The 17,190-nt window shown below is 41.6% G+C and overlaps 1 long non-coding RNA gene across 1 annotated transcript; it reads right to left on the bottom strand.

Annotated features, from left to right (window-relative positions):
• Window positions 1-3,868: 3,868 nt before the first annotated feature.
• Window positions 3,869-11,455, bottom strand: LOC142256325 (uncharacterized). Its single transcript, XR_012727515.1, has 6 exons — window positions 11,398-11,455; window positions 11,004-11,138; window positions 9,002-9,115; window positions 8,762-8,908; window positions 5,408-5,556; window positions 3,869-5,182 (listed from the first exon to the last, which is right to left on the bottom strand). It is a non-coding gene; the product is annotated as an uncharacterized LOC142256325 (long non-coding RNA).
• Window positions 11,456-17,190: the final 5,735 nt, after the last annotated feature.

Here is a 17,190-nt window from a genome sequence, read left to right as displayed (position 1 = left end):
TAACAATTAAGTAAATCAGGTGATGTTCATCTCTGTAATGAGGAGGGGTGCGGTGTAATGACATCAACACCCTATATAAGGTGTGCTGAATTATTAGGCAACTTCCTTTCCTTTGGCAAAATGGGTCAGAAAAGAGATTTGATGGGCTCTGAAAAGTCCAAAATTGTGAGATGTCTTGCAGAGGGATGCAGCAGTCTTGAAATTGCCAAACCTTTGAAGCGTGATCACCGAACAATCAAGCGTTTCATGGCAAATAGCCAAAAGGGCTGCAAGAAGTGTGTTGGGCAAAAAAGGCGCAAAATAACTGCCCATGAATTGAGGAAAATCAAGCGTGAAGCTGCCAAGATGCCATTAACCACAAGTTTGGCCATATTTCAGAGCTGCAACGTTACTGGAGCATCAAAAAGCACAAGGTGTGCCATACTCAGGGACATGGCCAAGGTAAGGAAGGCTGAAAAAACACCACCTTTGAACAAGAAACATAAGATAAAATGTCAAGACTGGGCCAAGAAATATCTTAAGACTGATTTTTCAAAGGTTTTATGGACTGATGAAATGAGAGTGACTCTTGCTGGGCAGATGGATGGGCCAGAAGCTGGATCAGTAAAGGGCAGAGAGCCCAACTCCAGCTCAGACGCCAGCAAGGTGGAGGTGGGGTATTGATATGGGCTGGGATCATCAAAGATGAACTTGTGGGACCTTTTCGGGTTGGGGATGGAGTGAAGCTCAACTCCCAGAGCTACTGCCAGCTTCTCGAAGACAACTTCTTCAAGCAGTGGTACAGGAAGAAGTCGGTATCATTCAAGAAAAAGATAATTTTCATGCAGGACAATGCTCCATCACATGTATCCAACTACTCCACAGCGTGGCTGGCCGCTAAAGGTCTAAAAGATGAAACAATAATGACATGGCCCCCTTGTTCACCTGATCTGAACCTCATAAAGAACCTGTGGTCCCTCATTAAATGTGCGATCTACAGGGAGGGAAAACAGTACACCTCTTAGAACAGTGTCTGGAGGCTGTGGTGGCTGCTGCACGCAATGTTGATCGTAAACAGATCAAGCAATGACAGAATCTATGGATGGTCGGCTGCTGAGTGTCATCAAAAAGAAAGGGGGCTATATTGGTCACAAATTTTTGGGGGTTTTGTTTTTGCATGCCAGAAATGTTTATTTCTAAATTTTGTGCAGTTATATTGGTTTACCTGGTGAAAATAAACAAGTGAGATGGGAATATATTTGGTTTTTATTAAGTTGCCTAATAATTCTGCACGGTAATAGTTACCTGCACAAACAGATATCCTCCTAAGATAGCCAACTCTAAAAAACCTACTCCAACTTCCAAAAATATTAAGCTTTGATATTTATGAGTCTTTTGGGTTGATTGAAAACATAGTTGTTGATGAATAATAAAAAAAAAAAATCCTCTAAAATACAACTTGCCTAATAATTCTGCACACGGTGTAGTTTTCACTTGGTAAAACTGGAAGATTTCATATTGGTCATTAAAAGTTGGACTGGTGGATCACTTAGAGATCAGATTACAACTACCTATTGAACTCTGGGGAGTGTCAGGAAAACAAGAGGATGCTGAATGAGAAAAAAAGCAAAGGAAGACACTATCAGACCTCACCACAGTCCTGGTTTCACAGCAACCCCAGTTAAGGCCCCGTCACACTAAGCAACATCGCTAGCAACATCGCTGCTAACGAACAACTTTTGTGACGTTGCTAGCGATGTTGCTGTGTGTGACATCCAGCAACAACCCGGCACCTGCTGTGAGGTCGTTGGTTGTTGCTGAATGTCCTGGGCCATTTTTTAGTTGTTGCTGTCCCGCTGTGAAGCACAGATCGCTGTGTGTGACAGCGAGACAGCAACAACTAAATGATCAGGCAGCAGGAGCCGGCTTCTGCGGAGGCTGGTAACCACAGTAAACATCGGGTAACCAAGAAGCCCTGTCCTTGGTTACCCGATATTTACCTTTGTTACCAGCCTCCGCCGCTCTCACTGTCAGTGCCGGCTCCTGCTCTGTGCACATGTAGCTGCAGGACACATCGGGTTAATTAACCCGATGTGTGCTGTAGCTAGGAGAACAAGGAGCCAGCGCTAAGCATTGTGCGCTGCTCCCTGCTCTGTGCACATTTAGCTGCAGGACACATCGGGTTAATTAACCCGATGTGTGCTGTAACTAGGAGAGCAGGGAACCAGCGCTCAGTGTGCGCTGCTCCCTGTTCTCTGCACATGTAGCTCCGTGCGCTGGTAACCAAGGTAAATATCGGGTTGGTTACCCGATATTTACCTTAGTTACCAAGCGCAGCATCTTCCACGCGGCGCTGGGGGCTGGTCACTGGTTGCTGGTGAGCTCACCAGCAACTTGTGTAGCGACGCTCCAGCGATCCCTGCCAGGTCAGGTTGCTGGTGGGATCGCTGGAGCGTCGCAGTGTGACATCTCACCAGCAACCTCCTAGCAACTTACCAGCGATCCCTATCGTTGTTGGGATCGCTGGTAAGTTGCTTAGTGTGACTGGACCTTTAGTACTGCTGTTTAATTAATCCAATTCTGCTGCTTTGTTATGTTTGATCTCACCTTAGAGATAAGGTACTGTCACACTAAGCGATGCTCCAGCGATCTGACCTGGCAGGGATTGCTGGAGTGTCGCTACATGGTCACTGGTGAGCTGTCAAACAGGCAGATCTCCACAGTGATCAGGGATCAGCCACCAGCCACAAGCGACCCATGTAACGACACTGTGCTTTGTAACCATAGCACACATCGAGTTACTAAGCAAAGCGCTTTGCTTATAGTTACCCGATGTGTACCTTGGCTACGTGTGCAGGGAGCAGGGAGCCGGCTTCTAGAGGCTGTGGATGCTGGTAACCAAGGTAAATATTGGATAACCAAGCAAAGCCTTTGCTTGGTTATCCGATGTGTACTTTGGTTACCAGCGTCCGCAGAAGCTGGCTCCCTGCTCCCTGCACATTCAGATCGTTGCACTCTCACTGTCAAACACAGCGATGTGTGCTTCACAGCAGGAGAGCAACGACCAAAAAATTATCCAGGACATTCAGCAACGACCGGCGACCACACAGCAGGGGCCAGCTCGTTGCTGGATGTCACACACAGCAACATCGCTAGCAAGATCGCTGTTGCGTTACAAAAACCATGACTCAGCAGCGATGTCGCTAGTGATGTCGCTTAGTGAGACGTGGACTGTAGATTCACAGCTACACTGCTCAGTACTAATGAATTATGTCCCCCATGTTGCTGCTGCTTTTGGAGATGTGCTACAAAGAAGCAAGAATCTCTCGCAACAGTGTGCGGAATATCGAAGACATCAGAGCACCATGTTTCCACCAAATGGCACCTCCTTTTTTATATGCCTCAAGTAAAACTTATATTAAAACTTATTCTAAAAAATAATCTCCCGGAATGACATGGACATGTACAATTTAAAAGTTATATTTTGCTCCCCCCTCTCCCTTGTTTAATACCCATATTATTGTGATTTTTGTTGATAACGTGATGACAATATGATGTATGATGTAACCTCTGACATTAATTACTAATAAAAAGTTATGATTTAAAAAACAAAAAAGTTATATTTTGACTAGTAAGTACTGCTGTCCATTTATACTTTTACTTATTACTATTTTTCTTATTTTTTTCAGACAACACAATGTTTAAAGGAAATTTATTAAAGAGTATAGTATAGTAATCACATGTTAATTTTAATATTGAAAGATCATTTTTTATTGAATTTTGAGCAGTTCAAGTGTTTATTGGTTCTCAGTTAGGGCCGCTTCACATCCGGCACACATGCAGTACAGTTACATTAATTTACAGTGGAAGCGCGACACCATGCGGACACATGTGGTTGTGTATGAAGCACACAATAGCATGGTGTCGCGCTTCTACTGTAACTGAATGTCATGTGGGCCGGATCTGGCTTCCGGCATAAAAACGGAGATGTGAAACAGCACTTAGACTAATGATTTTTAACACATTACTGGAGATGAGCAGACCTGTAAAAGTTTGGTTCGGTTGGGTCAGCTAAACTTTAAATTAAGTTCAGTTTGGGATCCGAACTTGACCTGAAGTCTAATGGAAGTCAGTAATTGAGCAGTTCAGGGTCTCTGCCCACATGCAGCCAGCCATAAACAGATCACTTCTGGGGGCGGGTGGTGAGGCTTTTCCAGTTTTTTGGTGGGTGCACCACGCTGTTGTTAACCCTAGTGCACATCGTTCAAAACTACAAGTGGCTCGCACTTCGCGTAGCACCAAGGGTACGAAACCACAGTGATGCTCGTACAAGTGAAGTTCATGTGTAAACTGTCATGATCCAGGCTGGCTTTTGCCTGCTGCTGGTTTCACCCAGCTTTGGCCTGGTCATGTCATGAGTTAACTTCCCTTGCCTCGTTCTGGATCCCAGGATGTAATATATTGCCTGTCTACCTATGGCTCAGTGCCAGTGATATTTATGCCTTGCAGCGTGTTTACTGGCTCTGATAAGTGTTCCCGATCTGTCCTGCCTCCCTGCTACTGTGACCTGACTTTGACCCTTCCCCATTTTTCTGCCTGTCCCAGTCCCTGACTTCCCTCTCCTATCTGTTGTTTGTGTTTCCTTCTGCATACCTGATCTCCCGGCATCTGACTCGGTTCTGCTTTCTGACTTTGATATTGTTCCTCCCTTTACAGTGTTTCTTTGTCTCTTCTCTACTACTCTGCTGCCACCTAGTGGGGATTATGCTGTACTGCATCTTACTAGCCTTTGTGCAGCGTGACATAAACCACCCAAACTCCGAACTCACACTCAATTTTTTTTATAAAAGCCCAAACACCAAACCTCGAGTTTGCTCATCTCTACCTATTGTGCTCATTATGCTCCAGGTTCTAGAGTGATCGCAAATCATGAAAGGGACATTAAATTTGGGGAAAATAACTTCTCGTAGAATTTAAATTCCTAGAAAAAGCAGTGTGAACAGGCAAATTCAAATTTTCCTTGACACTAGCTTCTCTAATTTATTATTAATTTTACAATTTAGTTGAATTGGCTTAAACTGTAGCGTCTAAAACTTGACATACACCCTGTGCGTGTCTTTATAGGCAATCTTGCTGTCAACGTTGTATCGGCATGCATCATCATTAATACAACCCTTGGCAGAATAATTTGTATATGTTCCATCTGTAGATACAAGAACAACAGACATCATTTCACAACAAAACATATATTAATTGGACCTGAAAGGTTCAAAATGCAGTAAACACTGGAGCTATATACAAAAATTGTAAAATATTTAAGTTTAGACTACATTTACAAACTTCCTATATTTTTTAATTTAGATGATTTGGAGCAAAAAGAGCATTTGGTTACGGAAAACTTATACAACTTTAGGAGCGATTTTCTCACCTGGATTTACCATTGAACCCCTATAGTCGAAGCATCTGTCTTGGATCCAGTGCAGTTCATCATCTTCTCAGTTTTACATTCCTTCAAGGTGTTAAAACATACATCTGAGGAACATGTTACACCATTTTGTGTTTGATTTTCTGGAGGAACTGGAGAAATAAGCCCAATTATTATTTAAAGAAATATTTCAAATATACCATGACTTACTGTATGGTAGGAAATAGCATGTGATTAAAGATGATTAAACAGAGTTTACGCAAATTGTCAAATTTTTGATAATTCCTCTTAAGTGAGAAAACAAAAAGACATTTTCCAACTCTTGGTGTTTGATCTTCTGTTGGTGCGATAGGAATTTACGCATTTATTATTTCAAGCAAATATTTAAAACATAAGCAAGGGGTATGTTATTTATTTCCACTCCAATTTTTATGCATAATTAATAGGGAAGATCGAATACCAAAATATTCGAGTTCGCGAATATCCGACGAATAGGTCGCCACTATTTGACTATTCGCGAATATTCAATGCGCGATGTAAGTCTATGGGAAACTCGAAAAATTTCACGTTGGACCTAACGGCGAGCTGTGGTGACTGAGGAAAAGGCTGAAATGGATGGGAAAAGGCAGAAACAGTATGAACACAGCGTGTAGAAGATGCGTGACAGCCTTTCTGGTGTCTTGGAATAACGTGGTCAGAGCAGCACGCGGCGTTTACGTAGTCACCAGAACAGCTCTCAAACTAAAGTAAAAGAGGGGAAATTGATAAGTAACAGTTTCTAATGCCTAATAACTGTAATAAAACGTCAAATCAAGCCCCAACCTCCAAAAAAACCCTTTAGCATATGTTCACACATTTCGTTTTTCATATTGTTCTCCCTTTTTCAATTAGAAAGGGCTCTAACTTATACATTATATTGGTGTCTGTCTCACACCTCCTTTTTTGGGACATATTTGACAGCACTTTAAGGGTTTGTGCGCACGTTGCGTTCTGGCATGACAAATAAAAAGTAGCATTTAGTCACTGCATATGCGTTTCAAAATGCATCCAAAACGCTGTGTTTTGGATGCATTTTTGACAGTGTGGTACCACTCGGCTCTGCTACATCTCCATAGAGAATGGCTGGCTGCGAGACAGAGCCAGTGACCGCAAATCCCGTGAGTAACTGAAGTGAGCCACGTGATCAGTGGTGCAGACACTCAGGTTACCCGCAGCCACAGCTGGAGCCCTCCACCTGAGAGTGGTGGCCACGGGTAACCTGTCTGATATTTTTGCTGACAAAGTGATTCACTTCAGTTGCTGCATGGAGCTGACAGAAAGCGGTCATGGCCTGTGGCTGCTCCTTTGAGCTTCATGTAGCAGAGCTGAAAGCGTTGTGGTACCTCGTGTGGATTATGCCGGACCTGGAGAGATGTTTGGAGATTTTAATAAAGTGGTGAAAGAGGGTAATTTTTTTTACTTTTATTCCAAATAAAGGATTTTTTTCAGGTGTATGTGTTTATTTACTTTCACTTACAGGTTATTCATGGGGGGTGTCTCATAGATGCCTGCCATGATTAACCTAGGACTTAGAGGCAGCTATGGGTATGGACTGCCATTAACTCCTTATTACCCCGATTGCCACCGCACCAGGGAAATTCGGGATGAGCCGGGTAGAGTCCAGGGATTGTCGCATCTAATCGATGCGGCAATTCCGGGCAGCTGCTGGCTGATATTTTTAGGCTGGGGGGCTCCCCATAACATGGGGCTCACCATCCTGAGAATACCAGCCTTCAGCTGTGTGGCTTCACTCCTGCTGGTATGAAAATTGGGGGGGACCACATGCCTTTTTTTTAATTATTTATTTATATATTTTATTGCACTACATAGACCCTCCCACCGGTGGCTTGAGATATGTTTCAGTGATACAGCTGTCACTCAGTGTTGGGGCTCTTCTGAATGCAACCAATCATAGGTGCCAGTGGGCAGGGGAAGCAGTGAATATGAGATGGAATAATGAGGGGCCGGCATTTTCAAAAGCAGGAGAAGCCGCTGGAGCAGTGTGACAACCGTGCAGCGCCACGGCGGTGATCGGTCAGTGATCAGTGAGTATGAGAAGAGGGGAGGGAGAGACGGACAGACAGAGAGAGACGGACAGACAGAGAGAGAGTCTGACAGACAAACAGAAAGTGAGAGAGAGACCAACACAGACAGAGAGAGTGAGATCAAAAGACCTGCTTTCTGTTAGTCAAAAAAGCATGCTGAACGCAACAAAAATGCAGTGCAAGCGCATTTTGGTTGCGTTTTGACACACCTCATTGATTTCAATGGATGGAAAATGCAACCAAAATACACAGGACTATTTAGGAGTTTGCAGCACGAACGCTATCACTTACAAGGCACTGCACTGTCACATGCCCTATAGCTGGGTCCGCATTCACTGTTTTACAGCCTGGTGATTTATGGAGCTGCCAGCAGCTTCTTACTGCTGGCTTCCACCCTTAGAATGACTATCTAGGAGTTTGCAACATGAATGCTTTCACTTACAAGGCACTGCACTGTCACTGTCCCTATTGCTGGGTCCGCATTCACAGATTTGCGGTCTGGCGATTTATGGAGATGCTAGTAGCTACTGGACACTGTCTTCAGCCCTTGGAAGGACTATTTATTAGTTGGATCTAGGAACACACTGCCGCACACAATACAGTCTATCTACACCACCAGCTCCCCAATGACTGCGTGTTCACAAAATGGCCGCTGGCTTATATAGCCCCTATGATGCTGTGCGGCCAAGCCAATCACAGTAACAGCACAACAAAGATGGCTGCGATGTTACTGTGAGGGCAAGCAACATCAGATGTGTTTATTGGCTGCAAAACAGGCGCCAGGAAGTAAGAAATAAAAATGAAAGTATCGGAGCGGATACTGTTTTATTCGTCGGATACCGAATGGTGCGAATAGCCCGTTATCCGTCGGATACCGAATAGTGGCGAATACGTTTGCTCATCCCTAAGAATTAACTTAAATTGATAGTTTTGCTTCAATTTTACTTTTTTGTACTGAAATTGTATTGAACAAACCTGTCTCAAAGTAAGACCATAAATGACCCAGCGAGGGAAGAAAGTCCACCAGGTAGATTTCCTTACCTTACTAGATCATTTATGATATTTTTTCATGATTCCAAGTGAGATCCATGCCAGGATTGGAAGCAAGGATGGAAAGAAAAGGTTCTAAAGGGGAGCTGAAAATATTTGGTGTTTTTTTTGTTTCAAATTAATTTGCATAATTTGCTAATTTTTAGTTGTAGAAAACATTATATACTTAGAACTTGAGTTTTTTTCAGCCGTCAATTATAATTATTACCATTGTCACACTTACGTTCATATCCTTTATTGTTGCATAAGTCTCCATCGCAGCAACTCGCATAAAATCGAAATGTTGTATTTCCCACTACCATTGCGCCCTTGGTTCCACACAAAGTTTCATTGGCACAACTTTTATCTATTTCAATAAGCAATTTTCAATCTATAAAATAGGTCAACATCACAGGACCAGAGGTGAGACGGTGATTGTTTAGTATATTTGTTTAGTTAAAAAGATAAACTGAATTGTACTCACTATTTCTAAGGTTTTGTATGGCATCCCTGTATCGCTCTCCAAGGTATTGGATTTCAGACTCGTTACATGTTGCAAAATTGCGGCAAAACCACGAATAGCATTTATAGGAAATGACTGGAAAAGAAATCCAATCCTACTTATTATATTGAAACAATAAGAAAGAGGAATTTTCTGGAAAAATGTATTGTCATTCTATTTATCTATTTTAGAATTGTAGGCAACAAGAGTCCAACATTATTGCTAACATTGTCACTTTATTTCCACTGTTGCTTAAATTCTAGGCTCATAGGTGTCGTAGATCAGGATAGGTTTCTTGTTTTTGTTCAATGATACTTTTTCCCTTGACCATAAGCTTAGTATGTTTTTGACTCTTCTTTATGGGCTTTAAAGGAAAACTGTCAAATGTTTCCGGTGGCTCTTACGATTAGCAATGTGAATCAGAGCCTGGCACCATGATTGTAGCCAGTGATAACCTTCTCTGAGATGCTCAAGTGTATCAGAGATATTGTATTGTGATCAACCTGCTGAAGACCAAGGCTTGAGAAATGACTAATCCAGTGGCGCTCCTTGCCGGTATCTACCAAAGCCACTCCAGGTGCATATTAGGTATCTCAATATGGATTTTAAAGACTAATGCGGTTTATTGCACCTACCATAGTATCCATACATGCCTGGATCAATGCGGTTGGCCTTCACTGATAACAGCAAATAGAATGGATGAATATAGCATACCGTTCTTCTTAAAATCTTGTCTTTATTTGTTCAATTAATTAAAATACAGTATGATAAAAACATTCTTCAAGCTCAGAGCTCCAACTGAGGTGTTTTGGACTCTCATATTTACTCATTGGCATAATGGGGAATAATGAAGTGATTGTGTTTAATGAGGTAAGAGCCCTGGGTTGTGGGTAATTTTAGGGGACTGTTTAACATGAAAGATTTTAAGAAGAACGGTATGCTGGAATCATCCATTATGGATGCCTGTCAATCAACTGAGAAGGCAGTTGAAAGAGCGGGTCAGGGCAACGCTGGACTAATAAGATTCTGGTATTTTTATGGATCTTCAATACCAGTAAGGTTTTTTTAGTACTGGATCGCATTTTTTTCTTTTTTCTATCTCATTATGGATGCCTATCAACCAACTGTGGTGGCAAAGAAAAGGACAACACCAGACAAATAAGATCTTTGTCTATAGTCCACGGCAGATTTTTAAGACTGTATTTTCTCTTAACTTCTAGAGCATTTACGTAAATATATCTGGCTAAAATGCTGGAACCGGAAGACCCACCTCTTCCGATGAGCCTACAACAGGCAATAACCTCAGTCCACTATACCACTGCCCGACCAGCTCTGCCCTGACCTACTGTATCCTCACCCCTTCCCTGTAGACTGTGAGCCCTCGCAGGCAGGATCCTCTCCTCCTATAGACTGTGAGACCTTGTGGGTAATTTGAATTATAAATAATTTTCTCCCTGAATAATCTTGACTACAGATCGAGAGTGATTAAGAATCTATCAATGAGCTCATTCTGATTGAACGTTTGTAAAGCTTTAACCTGTTCTTTACGGAACTTCACTCAACTGAAAAAGGAACACGTAAGAGAAAAGTTGAACTGTCATGTGTTCATCATATCTTTTAAGTTTCTTTTAGATTTGGTCAATGAGGAGTTATTGAGATTCATTTTTTTAAGCCTAAGGATTGAATCCATAATATCAAAAATTTAGTATAAGAGATTGGTCTATATAATACAATCACTGTAGAGGAAATAGTTGGATATGAACAACTACTGGATATAAAAGAGGTGAGTCCATGTAAGATTTGGGGCACATTTGTTAAAGATCCCATTTTCCAAATTAGAAAATGTGCTCCAATGTCACCACATTTTCCAGAAACTTGCAATATATACAATTTTTTTTTACTATTTGCATTTATCTGTCAAATTATGCTGATGCTTTTCAGTGCACTGTGTGTAAATGATGGGAAATGGCTGCACACCTCTTACCTGAGCCGACAAGAGCTGAGATAATGAAAAGCAAAGCGACCAGGTTCTTCATTGTGTGTTGGGCAGCATGGGCGTCTTCTCGGATTCTCTTCTGCTCATTCTGCTGTCTGTTCACAGGGATCATATAAATACTTTCTGGGAAGATAAAAAAAACTATTTTATTATGGGATGGATGAGATCATTCTTATAACAACATTGCACATCACAATTTCTGACTGTCCCTGGCAGGACATTCTCTTCTTTGCAAAGTTTATGTTTTCTCCAGGTGAGGTCCTGGGGCAACTCAACAATGAAATGATGACCTAAATTAAAAAGATCCATCAGAATGTCCGTCAATTTCTTCTTGCCTAAAATAAAATGTTTAAATAATTTAAATATATATATATATATTTACCTTCCCTGAGGAACCATGGGTGGACTCATTTTGTTGGGAGTGGGCAAACTTCTTTCTTGTTTCTTTGTAATCTTTCTACACAGGACACAATGCCTAGCCAACATCTCAGTCTGATTTATTTATATTGTACTCTTAGGAGTATTGGATATCTGTATTATGGAGATGGTATAAAATTAATATGGAGGACAACACACCAGCCTACGCACCGGGATATCTTCAACCCTAATAATCTGGAGACTTTGATATTACTAATCTTTTTCAAGTGCAGAAAAGAAAAATTATGTTTGTCCAATTCCTTGAAATTTTATTTTTGTTTTTAACTACTCATTTATTGATAAATTATTAAAATCCAGATCAAAGTGTTAAGAAAACATATTATCCAGTAATGCATCTCAAATACAACATGTCTCTTAACCTTGGTGTTGCATTCAATTATTTTTCTATCTAAGCTAAATAAAGGGCACTTTACACGCTGCGATATCGGTACCGATATCGCTAACGAGCGTACCCGCCCCCGTCGGTTGTGCATCACGGGCAAATCACTGCCCGTGGCACACAACATTGCTTACACCCATCACACAGACTTACCTTCCCTGTGACGTCGCTCTAGCCGGCAATTCGCCTCCTTTCCAAGGGGGCGGTTTGTGCGGCGTCACAGCGACGTCACACGGCAGCCATCCAATAGCTGAGGAGGGGCGGAGATAAGCGGCCGGAACATGCCGTCCACCTCCTTTCTTCCTCATTGCCGGTGGACGCAGGTAAGGAGATCTTCGTCGCTCCTGCGGTGTCACACACAGCGATGTGTGCTGTCGCAGGAATGATGAACAACATCGTACCTGCTGCAGCAATGATATTTGGAAAAGGAGCGGCAAGTCAGCGAGCAATGATTTTTCACGTTTTTGCGCTCGTTGATCATCGCTCCTTGGTGTCACACGCTGCGATGTCGCTTATGGCGCTGGATGTGCGTCACTAATGATGTGACCCTGACGGTATATCGTTAGTGATGTCGCAGCGTGTAAAACACCCTTTAGTCTCCTAAACACATTGCACATCCTCCTAGTAATACTTTGGCCACTTTTGCCAAATTATTTAAAAAATGTTTGATTTGTAGCAAATAAATTAACAAATTGTACAGATATTGTATTTGACAGCAGAACACTAAAAAAATTAGCATGTGCACAACAGGATTTTATTTTTTCCTAGTTAAAATCCATCTACCTACAGTGGGTATGGAAAGTATTCAGACCCCTTTACATTTTTCACTCTTTATTTCATTGCAGCCATTTGGTAAATTCAAAAAAGTTCATTTTTTTCCTCAGAAATGTAGAATTTTTTGAAATTTATTAAACAAGAAAAACAGAAATATCACACTAAATCTGGCAGACTGCACTGCAGCTGTATAACACAGTTTGGTAGTCTAGCAGCTTGACAGCTTGACATGCTCAAGCGATTCCGTCAGTCCAGCAGTGAGTTCACCTGCAGTCACAGATGGTATCGTGATCACAGGTGAACTCGCTGGACTGTGCCCTGATGCAGAATGGTTTGAGCACATTGGATTGCCAGACTATGTGACATGGCAACAGAGCAGTCCGGCAGTCAGGCAGCAAGTTCACCTGCAGTCACAGATAGTAGTTCTCACGGTACCAAAATGACAGCACGGGAACACACTGTCAGATTGCCGGACTGCTCTGCCACCAGGTTATGCAGTCCGGCAGTCTGACAGTCCAACGTACTCAAGATTTTATGATAGATTACACAGATTGAAGGACTGCCTGGGAGTGCTGTTCAGAAGTCCTTATTACCAGGTAGAATTGCTTGAGTACATTGGACGATTAGATTGCTCTTCCACCTTGTCATGCAGTCCGACGGTCCAGCAGTCCGACATACCAACTGTGACCATAGGTGAACTCACTGATGAACTGGTATCGGTGATATCGGTATTACAAATTGTCATGTAAATTTAAAAAAGAAATCTAATATTTAAAAAAAAAACAATCTGATGATAGATTTCCTTTGAATGGTCACTGTCCTTTCAGAAAAAAAATATTTTTCTTTATAATATTCTTAGCAGAGAATTGTGCTTTTTTCTCCATTTATGAACCTTGTATCCTGTACCAGCCTCATAAACATAGTTTTCACTTGGAATAACTAGAAAAGGTCACCTTGATCAAAACAAATTGGACTTGTGGATCACTGAGGGATCAGGTTACAGCTGTGGAATATCAGGAAAACAGGAAGATGCTGAATAAGAAAATAAGCAAAGGAAAACACTACAGACCTGGTTTCACAGCAAAAAAAAAAACAAGAAAGCTATCTAAACTCAAAATGGCATGTATTATAAGATGTTCACTGCACTAAAAATTCCAAACTGTACTATTTTAAATTTGAGATTTTTGCCAAAAAATTGCAATTTCTTGAGCTACCCCGCCACATCAAGGCAAATCTCTATGGGGCAATCCTACTCTAAAATATTTTATATATAAAATGCGCCAATGAAAAAGTAGTTTTCATATCAGCACTGTTCATAGCAGCAATTACCTGGTGCTTTTCAATCCCGTACCCACGACTGATTCATGGCTGTGGGCGGGACAGGCCCAAGCAAATGCTGCATGAAATAAATAGCCTGTGGACAGCCACCAATTGGCAAAATCAAAACAGGTGAAAAAAAAACAAACAAATTGATGTGCATGGCAAGGTGGGGGTCAGCCACCGACCAATTCAACAAAAAAACAAGAAAGCCAGCTAAACTCAAAATGGCGTATTATAAGATGTGCACTACGCTAAAAATTCAAAACTGTATTATTATAAGTTTTAGATTTTTGGCCAAAAAATTGCAATTTCTTGAGCTACCTCGCCACATCATGGCAAATCTCTTTGGGGTAGTCCTACTCTGAAATATTTTGTTTTTAAAATGTGTATATTTATTTATTTATTTTTAGAATAGTACTGTCTCAAAGAGATTTGTCGTGAAATGTGGGATAGCTCAAGAAATTGCAATATTTTGCCAAAAATCTCAAATTATTATTATTATTATTATTATTATTATTATTATTATTATTATTAAATTTCAGACACCAGAATGATTTAAGAAAATTTATTGAAGCGTATAGTCAATCCCATGTTAATTTATATATTGAAAGATCATTTTTTAATTGTATTTTGAGAAGTTCAACCGTTGGTTTTCAGTTAGACCAATGATCTGTAATTTATTTCTGTCGGGATACCAATACTCTCAGTATATCAATGACATTGCTATGTTTAGATGTTAATAGACTAAAAAGAAAAGACTCAACTCTCAACTGAAAAGGCAAGAAAATATTTAGAATATTGATTAGAAAGTGTAATAATTAACATCCTTGCAGATTATTTGTAATTAGGACAGAATAGAGCAGTGTTTCTCAACTCCAGTCCTCAAGACCCACCAACAGATCATGTTTTCAGGTTTTCCTCAATCAGGTTCTCAGGATTTCCTTAATGTTGCACAGGTGATGGAATTATCCCCTGTCTAATATTGAGGAAAACCTGAAAACATCATCTGTTGGTGGGTCTTGAGGACTGGAGTTGAGAAACACTGGAATAGAGGAAGATTATTGAAATAGTAATGATTTTACAGAAACCACACTCATTATTTTTTATTAATTTTCTTCCATTCGGATTTAGCCAAGGTGGCCGACAACTACCATTTGCCAAAATTCTAAAAGGCCATTAAAATGTTAAAAAGCAAAACAAAAAACAACTAATAATTAGGGATGATCGAATACCTCAACTATTCGGCTTCGTGAACATTTTATGAATACCTCAACGCAATTCGACTATTCGCGAATATTCAATGCGCAATGTAAGTCTATGGGGAACTCGAATAACAACTATTCGGAACTATTCGGGCTTCCCATAGACTTACATTGCACAACGAATAGTCGAATAGCGGCGAGGTATTCGGGAAATATTCGCGAAGCCGAATAATCGACGTATTCGATCATCCCTACTAATTAATCACCTTACTGCCACCTCACTGGCCCAGTCACTCCTCATAGTCAGATTACTGAATATTCAGATTGCCATCATTTGTGTTAAGTTTAGGTCTTGGCTTTGAGCTTTGCTAGGGAAATTATGATTTCTGCGCATGTGCCAGCAAAGGTGAAGTACATGCTGTAATGTCATGCTGTAATGTCATGATGCCATGAAGTCTGAACTCTTTAAGTTTTGCTCTTATGGAAAACCCTACTGATCCACCAAACCTGGAGGTGCCTGTACTGCATTCAAAGCCATCCATAATCTGTCTCCTCCGTATATTTCTGAACTAATCTCCCGCTACACTCCAAAACAACCTCTGGTCCTCCAAAGATCTCCTTCTCTCCTCCTCTCTCATTCGCTCCTCATGCAACCACATCCAAGACTTCCTTCGAGCATCCCCTGTCCTCTGGAACTTGCTGCCTTAACACGTCAGACTATCTGCTACACTTGCAAGCTTCAAACGGAACTTAAAACTCATCTGATCAGAAATGCCTATAATCGTATATGCTGTAATGTCAAGATGCCAGGATGTCTTAACCCTTTAAGTTTTGCTCTTATGGAAAACCCTCCTGATCCATCAAACCTGGAGGTGGCTGTACTGTGTGGAGTTTTCAACCCAACAATGGTGATCTGAAATTGCAATGAGGATCAAGTGGGGCTGGTGATAAGAAGAGGCGTTAGTAAGGTGAATATAAGGATTTTTCATTTTTTAACACATTATTAGAGATGAGTGGACCTGTGGAAGTTGGGTTTACTGGGGTCAGCCGAATTTGGGTCCCAAAATTGACCTGAAACCCAATGGAAGTGACTAATTGGGCAGTTTGGGTCTCTGCCCACATGCCACCAGCCATAAACAGACCCCTTCTGGAGGCAGGTGGGCAGGGGATTTCAATTTTTTTAAGGGTGCACACTACTCCAATCATGCTGTTGTTACCCCAAGTGCATGCTGTTAAAACTGCAAGCAGCTCGCAGTGGGCATAGCATAACACTGAAAGTACCCAACCACAGCGATGTTAGCATGAGTGAAATTCATATATAGCACCCGAACTCTGAATGCAAACTCAGTTTTTTGATAACAGTCTGAACACCGAACCTCGGGTTCACTCATCTCTACACATTATGCCTATTATGCGCCAGGTTCTAGAGTGATTCCAAAGTATAAGAGGGGACATTACATTTGTAGAAAATAACTTCTCCCAGAATTGAAGCTCCTGGGAAAATCCGTCTAAACAGGCAAATTCAAATTTTGCTTGACACTAGCTTCTCTAATTTATTATCAGTTTTACAATTAAGATGCCTGGCCAGAAACTGTAGAGACTACAGTCTGCTTTACACACATCAATTTCTCGCGCGATCGCATGTGCGATCGCACCCGCCCCCGTCATTTGTGCGGCACAGGCAATTTCTTGCCCATGTCGCACAAAGTTGTCAACCCCCTTCACATGTGCTTACCTTCCAAATGACCTCGCTGTGGGCGGCAAACATCCTCTTCCTGAAGGGGGAGGGATGTTCGGCGTCACAGCGACGTCACACAGCGACCGGCCAATAGAAGCGGAGGGGCGGAGATGACCGGGACGTAACATCCCGCCCACCTCCTTTCTTCCTCATTGCCGGCGGGACGCAGGTAAGCTGTGTTCATCGTTCGCGGAGTGTCACATGGAGTGATGTGTGCTGCTTCGGGAACAATGAACAACCGGCGAGCAGAAGGACGTTCGATTTTAAGGAAATGAGCGACGTGTCAACGAGCAACGATAAGGTGAGTATTTTTGCACAATCACA

Source organism: Anomaloglossus baeobatrachus, chromosome 11 (assembly GCF_048569485.1).
Source record: "Anomaloglossus baeobatrachus isolate aAnoBae1 chromosome 11, aAnoBae1.hap1, whole genome shotgun sequence".
Classification (NCBI taxonomy): domain Eukaryota; kingdom Metazoa; phylum Chordata; class Amphibia; order Anura; family Aromobatidae; genus Anomaloglossus; species Anomaloglossus baeobatrachus.
The sequence above is the reverse complement of the archived record's forward strand: the minus strand, read 5'-3'. Positions and strand labels throughout refer to the sequence as shown.